The sequence below is a fragment of the Hippoglossus stenolepis genome, chromosome 9 (assembly GCF_022539355.2).
Source record: "Hippoglossus stenolepis isolate QCI-W04-F060 chromosome 9, HSTE1.2, whole genome shotgun sequence".
Taxonomy (NCBI): Eukaryota; Metazoa; Chordata; class Actinopteri; order Pleuronectiformes; family Pleuronectidae; genus Hippoglossus; species Hippoglossus stenolepis.
The window spans coordinates 26,129,971-26,140,790 of record NC_061491.1 but is presented as its reverse complement, the minus strand read 5'-3'; positions in this window follow the sequence as shown (position 1 = coordinate 26,140,790).

The following is a 10,820-nucleotide window of genomic DNA, read 5'->3' as shown; positions in this document are numbered from 1 at the left end:
TGGGTCTGCTGACTGTGCTTTCGTTCAGGGAGCTGAACCTGGTGAAAGACCAGCAGCACAGTCTTCTCACGCTGCTCCGTGTTTTCCATCCAACGTTACAGAAGCTCACGGCAGAGACGCTCGCTGTCTGTAAACCTTTGTTCATCTTTGACGGCCTGGATGAAAGCAGACTTTCTCTGGACTTCAACCACAGGGAGCTTGTGTCTGATGTCACACAGAGGTCATCAGTCAACGTGCTGCTGACAAACCTCATCCGGGGGAATCTGCTTCCCTCGGCTCTCGTCTGGATAACCTCCAGACCTGCGGCGGCCAATCAGATCCCTCCTGCATGTGTTGACAGGGTCACAGAAGTACGAGGCTTCACTGACGCCCAGAAGGAGGAGTACTTCAGGAGGAGATTCAGTGATGAAGAGCTGTGCAGCAGAATCATCTCACACATCAAGACGTCCAGGAGCCTCCACATCATGTGTCAAATCCCAGTCTTCTGCTGGATCAGTGCTACAGTTCTGGAGCACATGTTGACCACAGACCAGAGAGGAGAGCTGCCCAAGACCCTGACTGACCTGTACTCACACTTCCTGCTGGTTCAGACAAAGAGGAAGAACAACAAGTACGGTGAGGGACATGAGACGACTCCACAGCAGCTGACGGAGGCTGACAGGGACGTTCTTCTGAAGCTGGGGAGGCTGGCACTTAAACATCTGGAGGAAGGAAACATCATGTTCTACCAAGAAGACCTGGAGCGGTGTGGTCTTAATGTCACAGAGGCCTCGGTGTACTCAGGAGTTTGTACTGAGATCTTCAGAAGAGAGTGTGTGATCTTCCAGAAATCAGTCTACTGCTTTGTTCATCTGAGCGTTCAGGAGTTTCTGGCTGCAGTCTACATGTTCCACTGTTACACCAAGAGGAACAGAGAAGAACTCAACAACTTCTTGGGAACATATGAGGACACAGACAGTAACTTCTCCTTGGATGACCTCCTGAAGAAAACCATGGAGAAATCCCTCACCAGTACAAATGGTCATCTGGACCTGTTTGTTCGCTTCCTTCACGGCCTCAGTCTGGAGTCCAACCAGAGAGTCTTAGGAGGCCTGCTGGGTCGGACAGAGAACAATCCAGAGATCATCCAGAGAGTCATCTACAACCTGAAGAAGATGGAGAGTGATGACATTTCTCCTGACAGAAGCATCAACATCTTCCACTGTCTGACTGAGATGAACGACCACTCAGTTCATCAGCAGATGCAACAGTTCCTGACGTCAGAGAACAGATCGAAGGAGAAACTCTCTGAGATCCACTGCTCAGCTCTGGCCTACATGCTGCAGATGTCAGAGGAGGTTCTGGATGAGTTGGACCTGAAGAAGTTCAACACATCATACCAGGGTCGACGGAGACTGATCCCAGCTGTGAGGAACTGCAGGAAGGCTCGGTGAGTCCAGACATGATCAATAACATGTTCAATCAGTGGAGATGAGTCGTTCTTCAAATACACTCAGTGTTAAATGATTCTCATTGTTTGGGGCAGCATGGTGTTGCAGTGGTCAACACTGTTAGTGCAGCCTTTCTGTGAGGAGGATGTTCTCCTGGTGTCTGCAGGGTTTTCTCTAGGTTCTCCAGCTTCCTCCACAAACCCAAAGTGCGTGCATGCGTGTGTGTCACTGAATAAGTGTTTAGGATGAGAATCACTGACTGTTCCTTTAAACTGAAGAAGCAGGAAGTATCGTTCATTCATCTTTCTTGTCAAACTAGAATTACCACCCTGCGTTTGTACGCCACCACCAACCAGTGCAGTGTCCGTCCCTCCAGGTTCCTGACATGTTGCATTCACAATAATATGAGGTCACTGTCACCTTTGACCTTTGACCACTGAAATCGAATCAGTTTATCTTTGAGTCCAACTGGTCAAAATGTGAAGAAATCCCCTAAAGACAGACTTGAGACTTCAGGAGGCCATGAACATGTTGTGTGACCTTGACCTTTGACCTTTGACCACCTGAATCTAATGAGTTCCTCTGTTAGTCTGAATGAACGCTTGAACCAAATCTGAAAGGATTCTCTTGAGGAGTTTTTAACATGTTCATGAGGCAAAGAGGGGATTTACCAGGGTGAGGGTCACATGATCACGTTTTGTATGAATGTTGTGTTTTCTGATTTTATTCGAACAGATATTTTCTTTAATTACAGACTCCGTGGTTGTCGACTCTCAGAGACTCACTTTGAAGTCGTGGCCTCAGCTCTGAAGTCAGACCCCTCACATCTGAGAGAACTGGATCTGAGTGGAAACAAGCTGCAGGATTCAGAAGTGAAGCTGCTGTGTTCTGGACTGGAGAGTCCAAACTGTCAACTGGAGACTCTGAGGTCCTTAAATCCTTCTTCACTTTTCAGACTTTCTTTCTTATTGGGTCATTATTTATTTAAATTGTCTCAGTTCTGCTCTGCTCACTGTCCCTCAGTCATCTGTCCCTCACCCAGCCTGTCAGTCACGTCCACCTCATCAACTCCATTCACCTGCACTCACCTGCTCCTGATCACTAAGAAAGTGTCAGTAAATAACATGTGGACTGAGGCCGAACACTCGTCCTCCTCAGGTTTTCAAAATAAGACACATTCTTATTGAAACACGTTGGACAGTTGTTCAGTATAGAAACAAACAGGAAGTGACTGTCAGGAGCCATCCCTACTTTAAACAGTGTTTAATTACACAAACCTGCTCAGTGACCAAACAAACAGAGAAGAAGCTGATGAATGAAACAATGGTCCAACATGTCTGATCTGATATTTATCTTCAGGTCACAGACTGGACTGAGGTCAGCAGCATGTTGAGAGTCTGTGTTGACATGATGACGATCCACAACAACAGGAGGACACATTCTAATATTAATATTTCTTTATCCAGGTTGAGTCTCTGCAGTCTGTCAGAGATCAGCTGTTCTTCTCTGGCTTCAGCTCTGAAGTCAAACCCCTCTCATCTCAGAGAACTGGATCTGAGTCTAAACAAAGACCTGCAGGACTCAGGAGTGAAGGAGCTGTGTGGTTTTCTACAGAGTCCAACCTGTCGTCTGGAGACTCTGAGGTCAGTTCACTAACTGACTTCTGCAGATCTCGTATCTATAAAACAGCATATACACAATGTATCTCCTTTAATTCTAATTTAACATAATTCCTCTTCATACATAACGTGAATCCATTCATTAATTAATCTATGACGTTTTAAATATTCAGCTACTTGTTAAAACACTGAGTTTAGTTCTGGATTTCCTAAACTGATCTGCAGGACAGAGACCGGGTCCAAATAATCTGTTTTTACTGAATCAGGACTCGTTTTTAGTCCAACATGTCTGATTTCATATTTATCTTCCATGTTATGAGTCTGTGTGACATGAATATGTGTCTGTTATTTTCACACATGAACTCAGTTTAATTTACAGTTAAGTTTTATTCTTTATCCAGGTTGGAGGACTGCAGACTGTCAAAGATCAGCTGTTCTTCTCTGGCTTCAGCTCTGAGGTCAAACCGCTCTCATCTGAGAGAACTGGATCTGAGTCTAAACAAAGACCTGCAGGACTCAGGAGTGAAGAAGCTGTGTGGTTTTCTACAGAGTCCAACCTGTCGACTGGAGACTCTGAGGTCAGTTCACTGACTGACTTTTGTAGATCTCATATCTATAAAACAGCATTTATACACAATTTATCTCATTTAATTCTAATTTAATATAATTCCTCTTCATACATAACGTGAATCCATTCATTAATTAATCTGTGACATTTTAAATATTCAGCTACTTGTTAAAACATTGAGTTTAGTTCTGGATTTCCTAAACTGATCTGCAGGACAGAGACCGGGTCCAAATAATCTATTTGTACTGAATCAGGACTCGTTTTTAGTCCAACATGTCTGATTTCATATTTATCTTCCATGTTATGAGTCTGTGTGACATGAATATGTGTCTGTTATTTTCACACATGAACTCAGTTTAATTTACAGTTAAGTTTTATTCTTTATCCAGGTTGTGGAGCTGCAGTCTGTCAAAGACCAGCTGTTCTTCTCTGGCTTCAGCTCTGAGGTCAAACCCCTCTCATCTGAGAGAACTGGATCTGAGAGGAAACGACCTGCAGGACTCAGGAGTGAAGGAGCTGCTTGATCTAAAGCAGAGTCCAACCTGTCGACTGGAGACTGTGAGGTCAGTAGATGGTTGGAGTCAGTCCACGCTGCTTTCATCAGTATTTTACTAAACACAGTCAGTATCACAGTACAGATCCAGGGTCTGTGCTACCAAGCAGGATTTGTGGTTATCAGGTTAACTTCAGGTTTAGTTTTTTCAGTCCTACGAAGCTCGTCCACTTCTTAACAAGGTAAATCACCATGGTAACGTCTGATGAACGGCTAACCTGCTCCAGGTTAAGTTGGAGATCAACCCGTATAAAAGCTCCGCCCACTGACCACAGTGACTCTACACTGTTGTGTGGTGCACACTCTCCTTAAAGGGACGGATAAGGGAAGTTTAAATCAACGTCTGGTTGGTTCAGTTGATCTCTAACTCACCCAGAACATCTCAATCTCTCCAGACTCATCCTGTCACCAAAACACCAGATGCACTCAGTCAGCTTCCTGAAGATAGGTCCATGTGTTTCTATTGAGGAGTGATGTCAGAGGTTTCACCACAGTGAGTGTCCTCAGAGACAGTGAGACAGTGTTTGTCCTCAGAGACAGTGAGTCAGTGTGTGTCCTCAGTCAGTGAGACAGTGTGTGTCCTCAGAGACAGTGTGTGTCCTCAAAGTCAGTGAGACAGTGTGTGTCCTCAGAGCCAGTGAGACAGTGTGTCCTCAGATTCAGTGAGACAGTGTGTGTCCTCAGAGTCAGTGAGACATTGTGTGTCCTCAGAGACAGTGAGACAGTGTGTCCTCAGATTCAGTGAGACAGTGTGTGTCCTCAGAGCAGACAGTGTGTGTCCTCAGAGACAGTGAGACAGTGTGTGTCCTCAGAGACAGTGAGACAGTGTGTCCTCAGAGACAGTGAGACAGTTGTGGAGACAGTGTGTGTCCTCAGAGTCAGTGAGACAGTGTGTGTCCTCAGAGTCAGTGAGACAGTGTGTCCTCAGGGACAGTGAGACAGTGTGTCCCATATCCTGGGATTCAAACATTTCTCATCAAGAATCTTCTTCTCTTCCACTCGTCTTGTTAGTAAACAACAGATTCAGATCTCGTGGCCTCGAGTTATTTATCTCGTTCACACACGTTATTATGTCGTGGTCACGTAATATATTTTTACCAAATGCCACCAGGGGGCGCTGTAACTTACACATTGACACGATCCCAGATGTTTTACCAGCTGTTCTTCCTGCATTTAGCAGCTGTGACTGAGTTTCTTTTATTCTGGATCATGTGTTTGTTCTCCTCTGATTTTTATTATAGAACAGTTTGATCCTGGTTGTGAAATATGAGGCTCTGCTGTCAGTCAAACTGTCCATGTCTGTGATTGGTCATACTCAGTAGACCCCGCCCCTTTTATGTGCACGCTCAGATCTTGTTGAGGAAAACCTGAGTTAACTTAACGAGTTGATAACCAGCGTCATGTGACCACTTAGCCTGACTGTGTTTGTCAGGTTCAGTTGAGCTGGATCTCAGAAAGATCTCCTGGACATGTTGAAGTGTCTTCGTAGTTCAGGCCTCAGTGTTTCCTCAGTGAAGCTGTGAGAGGAGAATGAGGACAGACGTCAGGATTGGACAGAGACACAGAGAGACAACAGTCGGCCAATCAGACGAGCCACAAGCTGCTTGGGATCATTTGATTGAGTTGACGTGAAGACGACAGTTGTTGTTGTTTTCATGTGAACAGGAAATGAAGCTGGACCACAGCTGACAGCCTCACACGAGGAACAGAGACGGTGTCGTCTTCATCTGATCTGAGACAGTTTGTTCTCTCACTTCATCAGTGAAGAACTGATCAGGTGGATCTTTGTCACAGCTCTGAGATCAGTGGGACTGAAGCCTCTCATCATCACCATGGTAACCAGGAGCTCTTTATACAGACCAGAACCTCTGCTGAGGTCCATCTGTCTCATCTGGTCACAGTTTGTCAGAAGCAGATGTTCATCAACACACAGTGAAACATGTCTTCACCTGTAACAGCAGTAAATCCACCTCTCAGGTGTCCACTCTGCACTTTGACATGCAGAGGAAACACACTTAGCTCTTAGCGTGTTCATTCCAACACGTGAACATGAAGCAGAGAGGAAGCTGCTCCACCTCTGAACAGGACTGAAGTCCCTGCTGCTCTTTCTACTGGATGTGCTGCATCACTGACTCACAGCTGATGAAGTGAGTCTCTGGAAACACTGATGTCTTCTTCTCTCAACAGGTGGGAGGGGAAGTGATCTTTGTGGATCTGAGTGTGAAGAGGACAGTGTGTGTGGACGGAGGCTGAGCTGTGTCCTGAGGATCCAGAGGCTGAAGCAGCAGCAGCTTGTGTGTAGAGCGGCTCTGACTGGGCCTTGTTGCTGGGAGGCAGAGTGGAGACAGAGCTCCAGAGGAATCAGAGAAGGTTGTTGTAATATGTAACTTCACCACTAGATGGCCCTCGCTACCGATTGTGTTTATTCACATGAATGATGTGTTTATTGAAATGACACAACACAAGCAGAATATATAAACCCTCTATAAAGAGTAACATATATGTGTTTAAGTTTCCTTTATTCTGTTCCACCTTTGTCCCTCAGTATGTCTCCATGTGTGTAGAACCACATTCTGTTTGTTTATGAGCTGAAAGTTCCTGGATTCACGTCACAAATTGATTTAGTTCAACACAAAGTTAAACACAATCAAATCACTTTGAGTTTAAAATCAGACTTTTGTCTTTGACACAAAAGATCAAAACTAAATTCAAACACACAATGAGCAGAAGAAGAATCTGATCTTATCTGGCGCTGTTTCACAAGACGTTCATTAACTAAGTAGTTTCAGGTTTAGTTTAGGTGAGTTTAAGTTTAGTTAAGTTTAAGTTTAGGTTAGTTTAAGTTTGTGTTTAGCTCAGGTTCAGGTTACGTTTAACCTCTCTCTCTCTCAACGCATGTTTGCGGTAAACTGGAGCAGAGTGAGACATCTGTCTAACTTACGACCATTTCTGAAATGAGAATATTTATTTATGTTATTTGTTCTAAAAGAGTTTCGAGGCTTCAGCAGCAGAGGAGTGAGAAGAGAAAAGAGTTTTTATCTGATGATTGACAAAGAGAAAACTACAGGATATCACAAGACTTAGTGTGGAAATGAGGACGGGAAAGTGTCTCCGTCTGATTTCTGTCTTCAAGAGACGAGTTGGAGAGTGGGGGTGCAAGGAGGAATTAGAGATAATAACAGTTTAAAGATGTCTCACGTTGAATCAATGATTCATCCTGAGTTTTATTCATGTTCAGGTGAGTGTAGTTTAGTTGTTGACCTCTGATATAAAAGTTCACACGACGCAGCTTCGGTTGAAATACAGGAACTAACACGCTGTGTCTTTTTGTTTCTCAGATCAAATACTTTTGTGTTTTTAACGATGAATCAAAGTTTTCAGGTCGTTGTCGCCTCCAGACAGTGACAGTTTCTGGAGTGTGAACAGACTGTGAGGACGTCCAGCCTCGAGGTTTCCGTACGTCGCAGAGTATTTTGATACACGGCTCCCATCTACGTTTTGCACAGAAATATTTGACTCTTGTACTTGTATGTGTCCAGTACATCCAAGTGTTTTCTGGCTCTGTTGTCTTGCTGTGTGGATTTGCATCCCAGTCTTTTACTGACTAAAACCTCCGTCAGCCAGGAGACGTCATTTTAGCCGGAGAGTCTTTTGCCTTTTGATTATTTCATAAATACTAGATGCAGTAGAATATAATTTACTGAGTATTCACATGTTAACTGTGTTGGTTTTTGATGGCATTTTAGAAAAGCTTTTATTTTCCTGCATTAAGCTTCTTTTTCTTCTAATGTCACCAGTGTTAAGTTTTTGATTTAGTGTGTGTGTGATGACGGATTATACTAAGTTTATTTACATTTTATTTCAAATGATATATCGCTCAGTTATGTTCTTTTTCCACACGAGTATTGCCGTGTTACACACTGAGAAAAATGATTTTTTGGCCGTGTAATGTTTACGTGGCTTTTTTGTTTAAATTCTACAATAAAATATTATTGAAGGGCTTTTACTTCAAAATGCTGTGTGTTATTTAATCTGCTACTTGAAGTTTGTTAGTAATTATGAATCATCATTTTGATAAGTAGTTTTTATCATTCATGCCAAGTAATATTTACTACCCTTCTGTATTGACTGCACGACCCGACACAATTAAGTAAAGTTTACTTGGGTAACTGAGTGAAATTCGAAACCCTCTTCCTGCTCAGCCAGTGACGTCAGAGGACAGTTAGCGCTCCTTTCACACGATAGGTTAGATACTGACCAGAGCAGCAGCACTGACCCAGGAGGACAGACAGCACTGACCCAGGAGGACAGACAGCACCTGGATGATTTTATACCTCATTTGATGAGACAGTTCGTGGATGTGAAACCACTGGGGTAGGTTTTATGCTTAATTTACTTTGTACATTCATGTTAGCTCATCTGCTAAAGTCAGACTACTTTGCTAGCATTAGCTTAGCTTGCTAGCTATTATCATTCTGGCACATGTGCTGCTTGTCTAGACACACACCAGCTCATTTTTGGGGACAACATTTTATTCATTACTATTTAAAAATAACAACTTTTCCACAGTGCTGGGTTTCAGGCGCTTTCTTTTTTTTTGAGATGAGGCTCTATAATGCCTCGGCATAGATGAGGTGTTGTTGTTGTATCCAAGTTCTTTTGAACACAACAGACACTTCACCTTTTAAAATACCAGAAATTAGAAGAAAGACATTAGAACAAGGGATACGCTGTGTTGTCACATTTATTTACAGTATATTACGCTAGTTATTATTACTATGTGCATACCTTATGAGGAGAGATCAGCTCAAAATCCCAGACAGGGGAAAATCTCCTCTTTCTTGCTGGTTCCATCGCAAAAAAAGAAGCTCGAATAGATTGCAAACAAACGCGGAATAAAGTCCCAGGTCCACAACATGTGAGGGGGGATCCCTTGCGTTTCGCTGCCCCTTATATTTCGAATCGCACGTCAAACCCGTGAACCATCTCCTGAATCAATATTTGGCGGAGGTGGTGAGAAAGACGGCAGAGGTCAGTTTAAGTTCAGGTTCAGATCATTGTTCCTTCTTACACTGACAAGGAACAAGTCCAGAGAAATGGGAGATGATTGTGAACGTGTTGAAGGTTTTTGCAACTTGGTTTGTATTCTCTTTTTCAAATAATCTAAACAAGCGAGTTAAATTAAGTCAAGAAACTTGTGCAGTCAGGCAAACTCATTACGACTTGTCAAAAACAATCAATTCAGTTTCAACTACTACTTTTCAACATCTGTAATTACATAGTAAGATTCAAACTACTTTTGTTACTCATTATAGAAATCTACAATTCAGTAGAAATATAGAATTATCTGTAATTCCAGTTCAAGATATCTTTAATTTGGCTCAATTTAAGATTCCTTTTATCTTACCTTTAAGATACATTAAGTTTGAACTTCTGAGAATGTTGTAGGTATCATGAACTTGAATTGTGAGTATCCAGAATTAAATGTAGATATCTGAATCTGGAATTATCATCATAATTAAGTTGCGTTAGTCTGTAATACTTATACGTCCTAGAGAGATGTATACTGTGAATGTTCATAGTGACATAATAGATACAAGTTTATAAAATGCAGCTATTTGAGTTTAGTTTGATGTAATTTATCAAATATATAAAGTTTAAGCTATTTTAATTAGGGCCCGAGCACCGAACGGTGGGAGGCCCTATTGAAATTTTTCGTAAGGATTTTTCGTATTATTATTTCCCTTTTGGGCTTTTTCAGGGCCTAGACGTGCTCAAATCCTCACCAAGGTTTGCAGGAAGTACAAAGCCCAAAAAAGTAATTGTATTCTGGAGTAATTTCAAATGGGCGTGGCAAAATGGCTCAACAGCGCCACCTACGGAAAAGCCCCTCATTTAGCTTTCGCTGATCCCCACGGACCAAACTGTGTGTCGGAAAGACGTAATAACCCTGATATGCAAGTGATTGTTATCTTAATCTGTCTCTCAGGTGACGCTCAGACAGCGACAGGAGATGCAGGAGCAGTTTAGAACGGGGGTTGGAGGAGCTGAAACATTTCCAAGAGTTAGCTGTGTCGAATCGGAGCGAGGAGGCACAGAGCATGAGCGACCAGATGGGCAGAGAGTAAGAGCCAACAGCAAGGACGTGACGAGTCTCATTGTGTTTCACTCATTTCATTTCTGAAACGTTGTGATCAAAACGGTCAGGTTGTTATTCTCTCTGCTCCGTAGAAACGAAGAGATCATGGAGCTACAGAAGACGCTGATGGGAAATCATAGAAACAGTTGTCAGGCTTGTTCATCAAATGAAACGCAAATAAGATGTTTGCCTTTTAAAGATCCAGTGTCCAAATCCTGTATTTATCAAGCACCTTGTGGTAGAAAACCGTTTGTTCTGGTAAAACTGGCTCCATTTTTGTTAAGATTATGTTTTAAAGAGCTTAACATCATCAAGTTTTCCCTAAATCTCTCCCTGCTGAACTAAAGATAAGTTTCCAGTTATTTTATAATTGATAAAATGCTTGAAGTTGTCGTCCTTGTCGTCCTCAGATCCTGGAACAGCGAATGAAAGAGGAGCAGCTTGCGCGCGAGGCCGACATGGAGCGGCAGCGGCAGCTTCATGTGGAGGGCAGGGAGAGGAGTTCAGTAAA